General features: G+C 43.7%; 1 long non-coding RNA gene across 1 annotated transcript in view; it reads right to left on the bottom strand.

Annotated features, from left to right (window-relative positions):
- Positions 1-15,442, bottom strand: part of LOC121284290 — a 31,876-nt gene that overhangs the window by 15,449 nt on the left and 985 nt on the right. The window lies entirely within an intron of this gene.

Here is a 15,442-nt window from a genome sequence, read left to right on the forward strand (position 1 = left end):
ACTGTGGATGCTGGAAATCCAAAACAAAAACAGAAACAGAAATACCTGGAAAAACTCAGCAGGTTTGGCAGCATCGGCGGAGGAGAGCACAGGTGACGTTTCAAATCCTCATGACCCTTCAACAGAACTAAGTAAAAATAGGAAAGGGGTGAAATATAAGCTGGGTTAAGGAGGCGGGGTGTTGTTATTGGGACAAGCAGCCAGTAATAGGTGGAGATAACCAAAAGCTGTCACAGACAAAAGAACAAAGAGGTGTTGAAGGTGGTGATATTATCTAAAGGAATGTGCTAATTAAGAGTAGAAGACAGGACAGATAAGGTACAGATAGCTCTAGTGGGGGTGGGGGAATACTAAAAGGTAGAAATAAACAATGGATGGAAATACATTTAAAAATAATGGAAAAAAGTGGGAAAAGAAACATCTATATAAATTATTGGAAAAAACAAAAAGGAGGGGGGAGAAACTTTAAAAATCACTGAGATTGTGTAAATGTCGTATACAGAAATAAATTTAATTGGTCATTCATCAAAATGTGTTGAAATTTGATATTAATTGAATTTGACATTCTCAGGGCACAACTGCTAAATAAAAACACACAATTAAAAAATAAATTGAAGACTTTAATTAGAGAATCATGATTGCCATCTGATCCCATCCCTTGCTTCTGAATTCAGTAAAGCTTCAAGATATATAGAGCAATGGATTTGATGAGGATGGATTCCACTAACGGCAACACCCCAACAACGCCATCCAACATGGCTGTGTTGTCAATATTCTCCACTGCACAAAGTTTGAAATGAACCCAAGATCATGAAAGGGAGCAAAGATAAATAAGCTTCGTACATGTGTATATGGAGAGAACAACAGCCACATCAAGTACAATGGTTCATACAGTCCCTTACATCATGGCCTATTGAACCCAACACAACCTGAAGGTAAAGGCAAAGTTGTAGAGAGACAGTGCAGTTGGATTCATACCACAAAACCTGAACATTTGGTTTCCTTATTTTCAACAAATACATATTTGGGGATAATTTTAACTTCAGTTGCCAGGAGGGAAGTCCATGGATTCATGGAACTGGTTAGTTTTAAACTCTGTCCAATATTACCCTTTGTTGACTTAGATGAATAAGTAAACTTGAGCAAGTGTAAAACCAATGTAGCATATGAACACAAGAAATAGAAGTAGGAGTAGACCTTACAGACCATCGAGCCTGCTCCATATCATGGCTGATCTTAGGCTTCAACCTCACTCCCCCCACCCCCAACTCCCCAAATCCCTTGATTACCTGTGGGACCAAGAATTTATCTATATTAAGTCTTAACTGTATTCAACAATGGAGCACCACAACACTCTGAGGTAGAGAGTTCCAAAGATTTACAACCTTTCGAGTGAAGAAATTTCTCCTCGTCTCAGTCCTAAATAATTAACCCTTTATCCTGAGACTCTCTCCTCTTGTTATTGTTCCCATTGGTCGAGGAATCTATCTTAGCCTCCACCCTGTCAAGCACCTTCAGAATTTTGTACATTTCAATGAGATCACCCCTCATTCTTCTAAATTCCAGAGAATATAGGCCCAATGTACTCAGCATCTCAACATAGGACAATCCCCACAACCCAGGGACCAATTTAGCGAACCTTCGCTGTATCACCTCCAATGCAAGTATATCCCTCCTTATATAGAGAGACCAAAACTGTACAAAGTATTCCCATCCCATCTGTTTGGTTTAAAACTTCCCCCCAGAATTTCTCATAAAAACTAAATAGTAAGACAACTAGATGAATAGCAAAATGCCACACAACAGACTTGTGAGCAAAATTCTAGCTCATGGAATAAAAGGGAAAGTAGGCACTTGGATAAGAAATTGGCTGAGTGACAGAAAATAGAGAGTAGTAATAAATGGTTGTTTTTCAGATTGGAGAAAGGTTTGTACTGGAGTTCCCCAGAGGTCAGTGTTAGGACCCTTGCCCTTCCTGATATATATTATGGTGTGCAGAACATGATTTTAATACAAACTTTGGAAGCTTTGTTAACTGTGATGAGAATAGTCATGAACTTCAAAAGGACATAGACACATTGGTGGATTAGGCAGACAAGTGGCAGATGAAGTTCAATGCAGAGAAGTGTGAGGTGATTCATTTTGGCAGGAAGAATTTGGAGACAGTATAAAATAATGGAGAAACTCTTAAGAAGGTGCGGGAACAAAGGGACCTCAGTGCATATGTACAAAAGTCATTGAAGATGGCAGGGCATGCTGAGAGAGCAGTTAATAAAGCATGTGGTATCCTGGTTTTATTAATAGGAGCATTGAATACAAGAGTAAGGAGGTCATGTTGAACTTGTATAGGACACTAGTTAGGCTTCATCTGGAGTACTGTGTCCAATACTTGAGAAAGGATGTGAAGGCATTGGAGACAGTATAGAGGAGATTCAGAAGAATTATTCCAGAGATAAACAAATGTAGCTATGAGGATAGATTGGAGAAGTTGAGTCTGTTTTCCTTGGAGAAAAGAAGGCTGAAAGGAGACTTGGTCAAGGTATTCAAGATCCTGTGGGGTATGGACAGGGTAAATAGTGAGAAAGTGTTCCCTCTCAGGAGTACATCAAGAACTAGAGGGCATAGATTCAAAATAATGGGCAAAAGGAGTAGAAGTGATGTGAGGATTTTTTTTTCCACCCAGAGGGTGGTTAGAGTCTGGGACAAACTTCCTGAAAGGGTGATTGGAGGCAAGTTTGATCGAGGTATTCAAAAGGGAGTTGGATTGCTATCTGCAAAGAGAGAATGTGTAAGGTTAGGCAAGGGAGCAGGATTAGGTAGAATGCTCTTTCAGCAAGCCAGTGCATACTCGACAGGCCAAATGGCCTCATTCTGCATAGTAAAGATTCTGTGATTCTATGCCAACATGACTAGCAGTGAAGCCATGGTTTGTATAGCAACTGCAGCACTGCCTTGACATGTTACACACTAGACAAATAGCTCTCCAAACCAATATTGTCCACCCAGCTTATGAAAGCAAAAAAAGTACATTGGGGTGGAGGAGGGGGGTTGAGATATGGGAAAACACTAAGAATAATCTGAAGGAATTTGATACTTAACCAGAAAAATCAAGCCAAAGATCACATGTTTCAGAAAACTTGCAAGGACATATGATCCCATACACTTTAAAATGTGCACTGGCTGTTCAGTCTGTGTCCAGTTTTCCAATTGTCCAACTGTAGCGATCACAAGTGATGGCCAAAAGAGAATCTATCCCCATAAAGCCTGATGTCTACTCATAGAATCAGACAGGAGGCGGTAACTCGGCCCACCATGTTGGTTCGCCAGTGAACATTTATTTATGTTCAGGTACTATTTCATTCTTTTCCACTACTCGTCTTGAAATAACTCAATTGCAATTTTATCACCATGTTTCACTTTTGAAAGGGCAGAATTTACTCCTGCAACACTATAAACCCTATTCCAGTAAAACATTTGGCACAAATGAAGCCAGGGAAATATCGTGGACAATGTGCGCAATTTTAAAGCTGTGCAAGGGGATGGCTTTTGAGTGAGTTAAAATCTCATCCAATGTTATTGAACTAGATTGGATCTGCTCCCTAATAATTGGATCAAATTGTGTTTTAAATCCACAAGAAGTAATAATTTACTTTTTAGTTGAATCACACTGAAAATGTAACTAATTGTTAATATAAACAAGCAAACTTTAGTGCTATAATATTTGATACTGGCAAATAATATTACGGACAGGAGAGAAAGGCAAACTGAACTTCTTTCCTCTCACCATCTGTCTGTAAACAGAAGGTGTTTTTGAACTATTTTTTAAAGTAGGCTATGGCGTTTTTCTCAAACCCTCAGTTTTTGTGATCCAATTTGCTAATGACTTGCAGCAAACTCACATTATGATTAACTCAGTAGGTTAGTTTATTCACATTCAAACGCAGGGGACGAGTGTTTGCATCGTCCCACTTCACGACACATACACAGTAAGGGGATAGGAAAAAAAAGAAAGGCTTACAACCATGGACACTAACAGCACAAAAACCACAGAAACGGATATTAGTTCACATGATTATCAGAGTCCAATGAGGAGTTCTTTCACATAGGAGCCAGAGTTCAGCACTATCATAGCACTAAAGTTTGCTTGTTTATATTAACAATTAGTTACATTTTAAGTGCGATTCAACTAAAAAGAGTAAATGATTACTTCCTGTGGACTTAAAACATAATTCAATCCGATTATTAGGGAGCAGGTCCAATCTAGTTCAGTAGCAGCCATCTTATTTTGGTTCAGCAGAAAGTCCATTTAGAAATAGCAAAAAGACTCAAGTTTTGATATGTACAATTTTGGATTTCTTTTCATGTCATATTGACATAACAATAACATAAGTGAATTAATATCAAAGTTATCAAAAATACTGTGGATATTGGAAATCTGAAATTTAAAAAGTGCTAAAAAATGCATTTGCCATTTACACCTCCTCCAGACACAGCTTTTGTTTTTTCACTTGGCCCATTAACTCCACCACCAAACATTTAATCCCTCATGTTTTCCGCCCTATCATAGACTTTCCCTTTTGGCCTTTTTGCTGCATCCCCTCTTCTCCTGCATCTGTACTTCTGAAAACCTGACACATCTTTTTCCAAAAACAGAATTACCTGGAAAAACTCAACAGGTCTGGCAGCATCGGCGGAGAAGAAAAGAGTTGACGTTTCGAGTCCTCATGACCCTTCAACAGAACTAGGTAAATCCAAGGAAGGGGTGAAATATAAGCTGGTTTAAGGTGTGTTGGGGAGGGGGGGGGGTGGCGGTTTGGGTTGGGGGAGAGAAGTGGAGGGGGGTGGTGTGATTGTAGGGACAAACAAGCAGTGATAGAAGCAGATCATCAAAAGATGTCACAGACAACAGAACAAAAGAACACATAGGTGTTGAAGTTGGTGATATTATCTAAACGAATGTGCTAATTAAGAATGGATGGTAGGGCACTCAAGGTATAGCTCTAGTGGGGGTGGGGGGAGCATAAAAGATTTAAAAATATTTAAAAATAATGGAAATAGGTGGGAAAAGAAAAATCTATATAATTTATTGGAAAAACCAAAAGGAAGGGGGAAGAAACAGAAAGGGGGTGGGGATGGAGGAGGGAGCTCAAGACCTAAAGTTGTTGAATTCAATATTCAGTCCGGAAGGCTGTAAAGTGCCTAGTCGGAAGATGAGGTGTTGTTCCTTCAGTTTGTGTTGGGCTTCACTGGAACAATGCAGCAAGCCAAGGACAGACATGTGGGCAAGAGAGCAGGGTGGAGTGTTAAAATGGCAAGCAACAGGGAGGTTTGGGTCATTCTTGCGGACAGACCGCAGGTGTTCTGCAAAGCGGTCGCCCAGTTTACGTTTGGTCTCTCCAATGTAGAGGAGACCACATTGGGAGCAACGAATGCAGTAGACTAAGTTGGGGGAAATGCAAGTGAAATGCTGCTTCACTTGAAAGGAGTGTTTGGGTCCTTGGACGGTGAGGAGAGAGGAAGTGAAGGGGCAGGTGTAACATCTTTTGCGTGGGCATGGGGTGGTGCCATAGGAGGGGGTTGAGGAGTAGGGGGTGATGGAGGAGTAGACCAGGGTGTCCTGGAGGGAACGATCCCTATGGAATGCCGACAGTGGGGGTGAAGGGAAGATGTGTTTGGTGGTGGCATCATGCTGGAGTTGGCAGAAATGGCGGAGGATGATCCTTTGAATGCAGAGGCTGGTGGGGTGATAAGTGAGGACAAGGGGGACCCTATCATGTTTCTGGGAGGGAGGAGAAGGGGTGAGGGTGGATGCGCGGGAGATGGGCCGGCCATGGTTGAGGGCCCTGTCAACGACCGTGGGTGGAAAACCTCGGATAAGGAAGAAGGAGGACATGTCAGAGGAACTGTTTTTGAAGGTAGCATCATCGGAACAGATGCGACGGAGGCGAAGGAACTGAGAGAATGGGATGGAGTCCTTACAGGAAGCGGGGTGTGAGGAGCTGTAGTCGAGGTAGCTGTGGGAATCGGTAGGTTTGTAATGGATATTGGTGGACAGTCTATCACCAGAGATTGAGACAGAGAGGTCAAGGAAGGGAAGGGAAGTGTCAGAGATGGACCACGTGAAAATGATGGAGGGGTGGAGATTGGAAGCAAAATTAATAAATTTTTCCAAGTCCCGACGAGATCATGAAGCAGCACCAAGGTAATCATCGATGTACCAGAGAAAGAATTGTGGAAGGGGGCCAGAGTAGGACTGGAACAAGGAATGTTCCACATACCCCATAGAGACAGGCATAGCTGGGGCCCATGCGGGTACCCATAGCCACACCTTTTATTTGGAGGAACTGAGAGGAGTTGAAGGAGAAATTGTTCAGTGTGAGGACAAGTTCAGCCAGACGGAGGAGAGTAGTGGTGGATGGGGATTGATCACTTAGTTCTGCTGAAGGGCCATGAGGACTCGAAATGTCAACTCTTTTCTTCTCCGCCGATGCTGCCAGACCTGCTGAGTTTTTCCAGGTAATTCTGTTTTTGTTTTGGATTTCCAGCATCCACAGTTTTTTTGTTTTTACATCTTTTTCCAATTCGGATGAAAAAACGGCATTGACCTGAAACTTTGGCCAGAATTTTACCAGCACTTTGACAAGAGGCTAGGAGGCAGAAAGGCTGGCAAAATAGCACAGGAAGGCATTGGGGGCATGCCCAGCCTCCGCCCACCACCATCCCATTTTGCCAGTGGCTACAGCATTGGCAGATTGGCTGTTCGCCAGGAGACCAATAAAGTCATTTAAGTGGACAATTAAGGGTCACCTCCCACCTCCACAGTTCTTTTCCCACATTGTAGGGGGGAAGCTACCACTGTGTGGGAGACAGTCCAGTGAAACCTGGAAGCCTACTATCAGACTCTGAGAGGGTCCTTCCATTTTGGGCATTCCATGGCCTACAAGAAATTGCCACCTATCTGGCAAGGGCATCAGTTATGCACTGAGGACCCCTCCTAAATCCAGGCCTGTCTGCCTGCCTGGCCCTGGCATCCCTCAAACACACCTCCCTCTTTGGGTGTGTGCCTGACCATCAAGGCACCTTCTCCTTGAAGCTACAACCTCAGCAAAGACCACCGCTAGCGGTAGTGTGGCTAAGACTGCTGAGCTGCCATCTCTGTGATTGCCCTTGGAGGCAAGCTGCCATCCTTAATCGGGAAATATCTCCCCAGGTCTCGCCACCCACCAAAACGGAGCTGCCTCCAGCTTTCGGCCCCAATGGCAGAACTTCAGCTATCCCTGTAAAATTCTGGCCTCTGTTTTTCTCTCTCTCTCTGCCTGCGCAGGTGCTTCCTGCTGTTGAGTATTACCACCATTTTCTGTTTATAATTAAAGTCATCAACATTTGTAAATAGAACTGAAAGTTGTACAATTCCAGTACCCTATTTTACAAATAACAACTTTGCAGCTGAAAACAAGGGTTGGGGAAAAAAACAGTATATAAAGCACTGAATCTCAAATGAGCAGTTGGTAATCTTAATCCCTTGGAGAGGTGTGCCTAACAATATTGCCATGCAATTCTCATGAAAGTGCAAAAAAGTGGTTGCTATTCCAACTGAGCTATCAGCATAAAGGAATAAGCCCAAGGTGACATGAGGAACATTGGCAACAAAGGTTCACATATGTAGCTCACATCAAATATAAACAAAAAGCATTGAACTGATCGTGAGAGATTCATGATTTAGTATAGATTTGCACTGAATTATTTTGGGGGCAATTCAATGCTTTATCCAAACAGTCCAGGTAATCTTGTTAACATGGCTTTTGAGATTCGACAATTTGTTCTTGTTAGAGGAGTATGTGTAGTCTGGCTCACAAGGGACAGCGTAGGTACATTTATTCCACATGGAGCAGTGATTGAAAATGAAATGACGTCACACAACAACTAACAAGCAACAAACATCAAATCAAAGGGGAATCCAAATTCAGTCTAGTTTAAATCACTATGAACTGGGAATTAAACTAACTGTGCTCTCAACAGCTAGAAAATTATACGGCAACACTGCATCAGCTTACATGGGTAACGCAAACAAACCTGCATTCAATAATCTCCTCGAGGAATTCAAATTGTGTGCTTCAATCAAGTGCCTGCAGGTTACAGCTAATGAATAAAGAATCCAAAGTCACACAGTGGTACAATACCATTTTATTAAGGAGAAGCTGTATTTTATGAACAATACAACATAAGAGATCGGAGCAGGAGTAAACTATACGGCCCTTAGAAACACAGAAAGATATACGGCACTGAAAGAGGCCATTCAGTCCATTGTGTCTGTGCCAATCAAAAAAGAGCTATCCAGCCTAATCCCACTTTCCAGCCCTTGGTCCATAATCCTGTAGCATCTCAACTGCATAGCCAAGTATTTTTTAAATGTGGTGAGGGTTTTTATCTTTACCACTCTTTGAGGTAGTAAGTTCCAGACCCTCACCACCCTCTGGCTGAAAACATTACTCAATTCTCCTCTAGTTCTTCATCAAGTTACTTTAAATCTATGGTTTAAATCTCCTGGTTATTGATCTCTCTGAGAATAGAAATAACTCCTTCCTATCCGCTCCATCTAGGCCCATCATAATTTTATACACTTCAATTAAATGTTGCTTCAGTCTCCCCTGTTCCAAAGAAAATAACCCCAAGCTCAAGAATTGCATTACATAGAGTATACAGCACTGAATCAGGCAATTCGGCCCAAGTGGTCCATGCTGGTATTTATGCTTCACACTCTTACTTCATCTCACCTTATCAGCATATCCATTTATTCTTTTCCCCCTCTTGTGTTTATCTGGCTTACCCTTAAATGCACGAAGTAAAGCAATACAGGGGTAACATTTTTGCAAATTTGCAATACCCAATATGAAACACAGGATCAGGAATTAGAGTGCACACACCCCATGATTTTTTATCCATTAACTTGCGTGGTCAAACTCTACAAATTCATACAATTGTCATTGCATTTCAGTAGTAACTCCAGGATGGATATGCCGCATGAGAAGTGGTCCTTGCAGGGATTGCATTTCAAGAAAAACCATCCACAGAGTCTGGAAAATGATGAGAAGTGTACTACCATTTCCATCCCTGTGAATACTGCTCCATTGTAAATCACGGCCATATTCCTTATCACAAATGTCCATTTGGTTCAATAGGCAGCACTCTAACTCCTTGGTCATAGGTTCAAGCCCCACTCCAGACACATAAAAAAAGGAGCAGGTGAAGGCCATTCGGCCCCATGAGCCTACTTCACCATTCAACAAAATCATGGCTGATCTTCAGCATCAACTACAACTACCTGCACTATTTCCATATCCCTTGACGTACAAAAAAACTATCAATCTCATTTTGAATATACTGAACTGAGCATGCACAGCTTCTGGAGTCATGAATTACAAAGATTCACAACCCTCAGAGTGAAGAAATTTCTAGTCTTCTCAGTCCAAAATGATCAACTCCCTATCCTGAAACTATGACCCCAGTTCTCGACTCCTCAGCAGTGGAAACATTAACCCTATCAAACTCCTTAAAAATATTATATGTTTCAATGAGATCAGCTCTCATTCTTCTAAACTCCAGGGAATATGGGCCTACTTTACTCAATCTCTCCTCATCGGACAATCCCCTCATCCCATGAATCAGTCTGGTGAACATTCATTGCACTCCTTCTAAGGCAAGTATGTCTTTCCTTTCGCAAGGAGATAAAACTGCACACACTGCTCCGAGTCCAGTCTCACGAAGACTCTATATAATTGCAACAAAATATCCGCCCTCACGCCTTCTCCTCCCTCCCAGAAACATGATAGGGTCCCCCTTGTCCTCACTTATCACCCCACCAGCCTCCGCATTCAAAGGATCATCCTCCATCATTTCCGCCAACTCCAGCATGACGCCACCACCAAAAACATCTTCTCTTCACCCCTACCCCAGCAGCATTCCATAGGGATTGTTCCCTCCGGGACACCCTGGTCCACTTCTCCATCAATCCCTACTCCTCAACCCCCACCTATGGCACCTCCCCATGCAAACGCAAAAGATGCAACACCTGCCCCTTCACTTCCTCTCTCCTCACCGTCCAAGGGCCCAAACACTCCTTTCAAGTGAAGCAGCATTTCACTTGCATTTCCCCAACTTAGTCTACTGCATTCGTTGCTCCCAATGCGGTCTCCTCTACATTGGAGAGACCAAATGCAAACTGGGCGACCACTTTGCAGAACACCTGCGGTCTGTCCGCAAGAAAGACCCAAACCTCCCTGTCGCTTGCCATTTTAACACTCCACCCTGCTCTCTTGCCCACGTGTCTGTCCTTGGCTTGCTGCATTGTTCCAGTGAAGCCCAACGCAAACTGGAGGAACAGCACCTCATCTTCCGACTAGGCACTTTACAGCCTTCCAGACTGAATATTGAATTCAACAACTTTAGATCTTCAACCCCCTTCTCCATCCCCACCCCCTCTCCGTTTCTTCTCTCGCCCTTTTGTTTTTTTCCAATAATTTATATAGATTTTTCTTTTCCCACCTATTTCCATTATTTTAAATCTATACCTTTTATGCCCTGTTAGTCTTTCCACCCCACCCCCACTAGAGCTGTACCTTGTAAGTCCTGCCATCTATTCTTAATTAGCACATTCGTTTAGATAATATCACCACCTTCAACACCTCTTTGTTCTTTTGTCTGTGACATTTTTTGATTATCTGCTCCTATCACTGCTTGCTTGTCCCTACAACCACACCCCCTCCACTTCTCTCCCCCCAACCCCCCTCTCCCCCCCACCTTAAACCAGCTTATATTTCACCCCTCTCCTAATGTCACTCAGTACTGTTGAAGGGTCATGAGGACTCGAAACGTCAACTTTTTTCTTCTCCGCCGATGCTGCCAGACCTGCTGAGTTTTTCCAGGTAATTCTGTTTTTGTTTTGGATTTCTTTACTGTTATACTCCAATACTTCTGTAATAAAGACTAATATATTTTTTTGTTTTCCTAATTGCATCCTACCTGCATGTTAATTTTCTGTGATTTGTGTTCAAGGGCATCCAGGTCCCTCTGATACCAACAATTTCCAATTTCTCACTATTTAAAACTATTCTACTTTTCTATTTTTCCCTAACAAAAGGATAAGTTCACACTTTGCAAAATTATATTCCATCTGGGACATCTTTGTCCACTCACTTAATCAATCCTTTGCAGCTTCACAACTTGCTTTCTCACCTACCTTTGTATCATCAGCAAACTTGGATACATTATAACTCTTTCGAGTACAAACACATTTCCATCTGTTTCAGATGAAGTTACATTGTTTCATAGTTTGCCATTGTGAGATTTGAACGCTTGAGCTTGGGGTTACAAACCCAGTACCATAACCACTTGGCTATTTAGGCCAAGCCTTAAAGATGTAACTCTTTCGAGTACAAACCCGTTTCCATCTGTTTCAGATGAAATTACATTGTTTCATAGTTTGCCATTGTGAGATTTTTTGAACTCTTGATTTGAACTCTTGATGTCTGTAACTCTTTCGAGTACAAACCCATTTTTATCTGTTTCAGATGAAGTTACATTGTTTCATAGTTTGCCATTGTGAGATTTGAACTCTTGATCTTGGGGTTACAAACCCAGTACCATAGCCACTTGGCTATTTAGGCCAAGCCTTGGATACATTATAACTCTTTCAAGTACAAACACATTTCCATCTATTTTTTCAGATGAAATTACATTGTTTCATGATTTTAACCATTGTGAGATTTGAACTCTTGATCTTAGGGTTACAAACCCAGTACCATAACCACTTGGCTATTTAGGCCAAGCCTTGGATACATTATAGTCGGTCCCCTCATCTAAGTGATTGAATAGGCTGTTAACAGCTAAAGCCCCATCATTGATAATTGCTGTACCCAACTAGTTACACCTTGACAACCCACAAATGACCCACTTACTCTGGTTTCTGTTTGTTAACCAATCCCCAGTTCCTGCTAAAATATTACTTCCCAGTCTCATGAGCCCTAATTTTGTGTAGTACTTGATCACATAACCTAGGCTGACACTTCTGTGCAGTGCTGAGGGAGCGCTGCACTGTCAATGGTTCTGTCTTTTGAACGAGACATTAAGCCTGTTCATATGCAAGGAAATTATCCCATGGTACAGCCTTGATGAAGAACAGGGAGTTCTCTCAGCATTCTGACTAGAATTTGACACTCAACAAAGACCACAGAAAAATATTTATTTCATTGTTGCTTGAAGGATCTTTCTGTGTGTTAAATTGGCAAATTGGCTGCTACATTTGCTTGTGCAAGTAAGTGATACACTTCAACGGGAATTCATTGGCTGTGAATTGCCCTGAGATGTCCCATGGACGTGAAGAAATATAGTTGATTAGTCTTATTTTATACTTATAGAATTACAAAAAATTCACAGCACAGAAACAGATCATTCAGACAAACAGGTCTCTGCCAGTGATTCTACACCACACAAGTCTCCTCCCACTGTAATTATGTCTTTCCCCACCCCCAAGCCAAACTCCCAACCAACCTGATCACAAGCCTTTTCCTACTACCAGAAGTTGCACTCCCAATTCTCTGCTCCAAACTCCATTAAGTGAAGATTCACATCAAGACTCACATTTACAAAAAGAATTTCCCTAGTAGAATTAATATCTTCCACCAGATAGAGCTATAACATGTAATCGTGGAACAGTAATCATTGTGCAGTTTGCTGCTACTCTCTTGTGGCCACAGATCAATAGTGCAGCAAAAATGCAAAGACAGAAAGAAACGGGGAAATGTAATTAATAATGAGGGGGATAATAAGAGAGGTTCGAAGGACATGGACAGACTGGTGAAACTGCAGACGCACAGCAGGTTAAATTCAATGCTGAGAAGTGTGAAGTGATACATTTTGGTAGGAAGAACAAGTAGGCCATATAAACTAAAGGGTACAATTTTAAAGGAGGTGAAAGAACAGGGAGAATTGGAAATGTATGTACACAAAACTTTGAAGGTGGCTGGACAAGTTGAAAAGGCTGTCAAGATGCAAGGAAGTCATGCCAAACCTATATTCACCCTGTTTTATATAGAGTTCAATTCTGGAAACCACACATTTTAGGAAGGATATCAATACCTTCGAGAGGGTGCAGAGGAGAATTACTACACAAGGACATAAGAAATAGGTGCAGGAGTAGACCAAATGGCCCTCAGAACCTGCTCGGCTATTCAACACAATCATAGTTGATCTTGGGCTCCAACTCCATTTTCCCCATATCCCTCAACTTCAAGAGACCAAAAATCTGTCTATCCCAGCCTTAAATATATTCAATGTTGAAGCATCCAAAACCCTCTGGGATAGAGAATTCCAAAGATTTGCAATCATTGCAAACTGCACAATGATTACTGAATTACAGAAACCTTTTGAGTAAAGTAATTTCTCCACGTCCCAGTCCTAAATGATCCACCCCTTATCCTGAGACTGTGACCCCATGTTTTAGATTCCCCAATCAATGGAAACAATCTCTCAGCGTCCACTCCATCAGGCCCTTTTGAAATCTTGTAGGTTTCAATGAGATCACCTCTCATCCTCCTAAATTCCAGAGAATACAAGCACACTTTAGACGGCCTCTCATCGCAGGACAACCCCTTTATCCCATGGACCAATCTAGTGAACCCTCGCTGTCCGTCTCCAATGCAAGTGTATCCTTCCTTAAATGGAGATCAAAACTGCACACAGTACTCCTATGGTCTCACCAAAACCCTGTACAGCCCAGATGAACCCTCGGTTTAACATTTCATCTTAAAATTGTGGCACTCTCTCAGTAAGGTCACTCCAACAGTGCAGCACTCCCTTGTTACTGACCCTCAGACAGTATGGCGCTCCCTCAGTACTGAACCTCCAACAGCACGGCGCTCCCTTAGTACTGAACCCCCACAACTTGACGGTCCCTCAGTACTGAACCTCCAACAGCAGGGCGCTCCCTCAGTACTAAACCTCCAACAACGTGGCACTCCCTGAGTACTGACCCTCTGACAGTGCAAACGCTCCCTCAGTACTGACCCTCCAACAGTGCAGCACTCCCTCGGTACTGACCCTCCAACAGTGCAGCACTCCCTCGGTACTGACCCTCCAACAGTGCAGCACTCCCTCGGTACTGACCCTCCAACAGTGCAGCACTCCCTCGGTACTGACCCTCCAACAGTGCAGCACTCCCTCGGTACTGACCCTCCAACAGTGCAGCACTCCCCCGGTACTGACCCTCCAACAGTGCAGCACTCCCCCGGTACTGACCCTCCAACAGTGCAGCACTCCCTCGGTACTGACCCTCCAACAGTGCAGCACTCCCTCGGTACTGACCCTCCAACAGTGCAGCACTCCCTCGGTACTGACCCTCCTACAGTGCAGCGCTCCCTCGGTACTGACCCTCCAACAGTGCAGTGCTCCCTCGGTACTGACCCTCTGGTGGCGCAGCACTCCCTCAGTACTGACCCTCCTACAGTGCAGCACTCCCTTAGTACTGACCCTCTGACAGTGCAGCATTCCCTCAGTACTGACCCTCTGACAGTGCAGCACTCCCTCAGTACTGACCCTCTGACAGTGCAGCACTCCCTCAGTACTGACCCTCTGACAGTGCAGCACTCCCTCAGTACTGACCCTCTGACAGTGCAGCACTCCCTCAGTACTGACCCTCTGACAGTGCAGCACTCCCTCAGTACTGACCCTCTGACAGTGCAGCACTCCCTCAGTACTCACCCTCTGACAGTGCAGCACTCCCTCAGTACTCACCCTCTGACAGTGCAGCACTCCCTCAGTACTCACCCTCTGACAGTGCAGCACTCCCTCAGTACTGACCCTCTGACAGTGCAGCACTCCCTCAGTACTGACCCTCTGACAGTGCAGCACTCCCTCATTACTCACCCTCTGACAGTGCAGCACTCCCTCATTACTCACCCTCTGACAGTGCAGCACTCCCTCATTACTCACCCTCTGACAGTGCAGCACTCCCTCATTACTCACCCTCTGACAGTGCAGCACTCCCTCAGTACTGACCCTCTGACAGTGCAGCACTCCCTCAGTACTGACCCTCTGACAGTGCAGCACTCCCTCAGTACTGACCCTCTGACAGTGCAGAACTGCCTCAGTATTGACCCTCCTACAGTGCAGCACTCCCTCAGTATTGACCCTCCTACAGTGCAGCACTCCCTCAGTACTGACCCTCCTACAGTGCAGCACTCCCTCAGTCCTGACCCTCCTACAGTGCAGCACTCCCTCAGTCCTGACCCTCCTACAGTGCAGCACTCCCTCAATACTGACCCTCCTACAGTGCAGCACTCCCTCAGTACTGACCCTCCAACAGTGCAGTGCTCCCTCGGTACTGACCCTCCAACAGTGCAGCACTCCCTCAGTACTGACCCTCTGACAGTGCAGCACTCCCTCAGTA

The sequence above is a fragment of the Carcharodon carcharias genome, chromosome 11 (assembly GCF_017639515.1).
Source record: "Carcharodon carcharias isolate sCarCar2 chromosome 11, sCarCar2.pri, whole genome shotgun sequence".
Taxonomy (NCBI): domain Eukaryota; kingdom Metazoa; phylum Chordata; class Chondrichthyes; order Lamniformes; family Lamnidae; genus Carcharodon; species Carcharodon carcharias.